The sequence below is a fragment of the Cyphomyrmex costatus genome, unplaced genomic scaffold (genome assembly GCF_001594065.2).
Source record: "Cyphomyrmex costatus isolate MS0001 unplaced genomic scaffold, Ccosl1.0 scaffold467, whole genome shotgun sequence".
Classification (NCBI taxonomy): Eukaryota; Metazoa; Arthropoda; class Insecta; order Hymenoptera; family Formicidae; genus Cyphomyrmex; species Cyphomyrmex costatus.
Genome location: NW_017278933.1, coordinates 671881 through 675668, shown reverse-complemented (window position 1 = coordinate 675668; position 3788 = coordinate 671881).

Here is a 3788-nt window from a genome sequence, read left to right as displayed (position 1 = left end):
CACACACCTCTCTCTCGTTCACTCTCTCACTCGAACTCACGCTCTCGCTTATTCTCTCAGTTTTTATTTATATTAATATAAATAAAAATTATATTAAAAAATGTATATATATTGTATATATGTTTATTTTTTACATATAATCACAAAATATCAAAAATATTCTGACGCGTCGATTTAATCGATTGCGGAAGAGGAATTTCACGCGTGCCTTAACACTTCAGTACGAGATCCATCAACATTTTCAAATAATTATAATTTGTTAAAAAAAAAAAACGTAAATAAGTCAAATTTAACGTTAATTATTAAATTATTTTTTAATTAGAAATAAAACTAATGCCGCCTCAATGTTTAATTACAAATTAGAAGAATTCATGTTCTTTTTCATATTTCTATAATCGTCTCACTCGTGAATTTTCGAATCCAATAAGTGCAAATTAAAGAAAGAAAGAAATAATTTCCTAGCTATTAAGTAAGAAGTGATATATTTATTCCTTAAAAGGATCTATTCGAGATACTTTCGTAACTATAATTAGCACATAACACATCACAGTATAATTAAATAGGCGCAACACAAATGGTTAACAAGCCAACTGGCTGGTCATGATTTCTCTCGTTTTTCTTCGCATTACGATCACTTCACAACTAAACTGCAAGCACGCGTTGCAAGCTGTGGATTAATTAACGTGCTAAGTGTGGCCGATGCTGCCGTAATTAAATACAGTCCGGTCGGACTCCGCTGTTCGCAATGACAGCGAAGTGCAAACAAGATTTCTACAAATCATAAATTATATCGATGTGTTTACGATCGATGGCCGTCATTTCGGCATTAGCCGCGCAAAGCGCGATTAAATTGGATCTGATAGCGATTTAATTAAATTCATAAATCTCCGGAATGTCTATCGGGGAACGTCGCGGACGCGCGACGAACGTGGAAACGCGGGCGGGCATTGCGGCTTCGGGGAGGCAGGAAAGTCATTCGTTAGCCATAACGAGGTGACGACAAAAAGCCGCCGTCTGTCTCACGGATGATCGGCTCCCGAGAATAAATTCCCGAGGGCACTCCGTTATCTTCCCGCGCGAACTGACGGCTGAAATTGCGTTCAGCCCTCTTCTCTTTACTCGCCCCTTTCACCTCTCTTCTTTCCTATCCCCTTCGCCCACTTCGCCGCGTTTCATTAATCAGCACGCCCTTCCTGAAGGGTGCAATCAGAATTTGCGAAAATGAATAATTGCCAGCGGGTGAAAAATATTATTCTGGCTTAATTATCGATGACGCGCGACATTAACGGTAAACCGAATTGCAATGTACGGCCAAATTAATGCGCTGCGTTATGGCGGAATATTATGCGAGTCTCTGCAAGTAATTTAGCGTGAATCCAACGTCATGACTTTAAGAAGTTTTCACTCCCAGCTTGAGTTCAATTTAATTGTAGGGAAGTTATATTCGTCACTTTTTGCTTTTTCTGAGCTTATTACGGTGGTTATAACGTTATAAGTTGTCAATGATTTGCGAAAAATTATCGAAGTACACGTCGTAATTTAGTGTATCTACTTCTTATTTTCACAAAAATCCAGGCGGCTTCTGGTCTATCATCGTCAGAAGCGTAAATAATTTGCAGCGCAAATAAAAACGACACGTCAATTTTGCATTCAGAATTTTCAATAAGCGGCTTTACATTAATTAACGTTAGAAATATTAAAATTGCGCGCGCGACAGCGTGACACGACATATATAACACGTAATAGTCGCGCCAAGCTATTTTAATCTCTTCTTATCCATGTTGAACTACGTTCACCTTTTATCGTTCTCGAAAAAGTCTCTCATACAGAAAGATCATTCGAAATTAAACGGACAGTATATACGGACAGTAATTTGCTTAGGTTTAATATCTTTTTATAAACTAGATCCATGAATTTTGCATAATTTAATTGATTAGCAGTCATGCAACGGTGAATAAATGAAAGTTCACGATGTGGCCGGTACATGACACGTTCTTATCCATCATCGTTAACTCCATTGGTCTTTCGTATATATAATCTACTTACGACTTTCGTCACAGCCGCGAAGTTAATAAGGACCGACTTCGTCAAATCACTTTCTTGTGATCGTAGATCGCCCTATCAAGGTTGCCTAGATTGCTTCTCGAATCGCCCGCAGACTTTCTAGTTGACATGATAATTTAAAAGCGGCCACACGCGCTTGAATCTCAGCGTCTCGCCCATCATTCTTTCATCAGCACGCGTTTTGCGTGCTATTAAAATTTCGAGACTTTCGGAATTTTCATCCGATCAGTTGAATATACATTCGTAATTAGTGGCGGTGAAAGATCGACGAATTTAATACTCGCGTTACATCAAGACAGATTTTCGGAGAAATGTTAATACTATCGCAAGTTTTTTCGGGGACATATTACGATATGCTTAAGTTGGAAAGTGGAGCGACTGGTAATCAGACGGCAGTATAGACGGCGGAAAAATATTGTGGATACTCCCGGGTATTATATTATTATATGTACAACACTGCCATAATGTATCCGCTATAATTCAACCACGCGGCTAATTGCACGGTTGGCGTTCCATGATAATTATTGGGGAACATACGAATACATAACACTGACGTATTGTGTATGTGTAATCATTACGTATGTACATCGTAGATATATCAATGTAGTGTAATCTTTTTTTAAAGTGTAATTGTGATCATCGCTGATGCTTAGCAGGATTTTATGTTTAATTATTTTACCTATCGCGATGTGTAATTAAATTTACTTTCCTTCTCTTCAGATAACATCATTGGCAAATCATAATAAAATTGATAACAACGATAATATATTGTATACAATAATAGATTAATAATTTTATTTTAATAAAGTAAATAACAATTTAATGTAATCTTCGTAAATATTATTTCATATTCCCATCTAACAATTTTTGTCGTTCATTGCGACACATAAAACACGAATGAACCACATTTGCAGTACTCGTTAATTTCATTTGCGCCACGCGCTCGAGAATAAATCTCTGCCCCCGAGCTCAAAATTTTACATACGAGTCATCGACGTATTTGGCGAGCGGTGCCTCTGAAAGGTCTCAGACAAATTGCGATCATTAGTCTCCAGGATCTGATTATAATGAAATAATTGGTATACACGGTCCTTCCTATGAGTTTTGTATGGGTCGCAGCTGCAAATTGAAGGGAAATAACAGTAAGGTCCGCAAATAAAACCATAATCACACGAACGATGTAAGGAAAGTTCGTCATTTGCGGATCCAATATTGTGCAACGAGAAATTAGCAGTTCGGCTCCAGAAGATCGACCTCGTTTTCATCAAATGGACAATTGTGGATATGTAAGTAAGACAAAGTAGCGTATTTCGACTTGTAATAAATGTCTTTATAAAAAATGTTGATGAAACGCGTGGATGATATATGCGTGTGTATATGAATGATGTATTTATATATACAATATATACATATATATGTATACAATATTTACAACATATATATTGTGTGTGTGTGTTGTATATATATGTACGTACACACACACATACAAATTATTTTATATATGTATATTGAAGCCAAGAACCACAATGCAACGCTTGAGGCAACTTCATTCCTGCGATACTAAAATTTAAAGATATTATTTGATTACATATGAGACGTATTTCTCAGGAAGATGAATTAGTGGCAACGCCTGAACTTTCAGCAACCACCTTGACATCAGACAAAACGGGTTGCCAACAAGTCCGTATCAAGCTGATTTAATGGCTGAGTAGATTGGTTTCTCC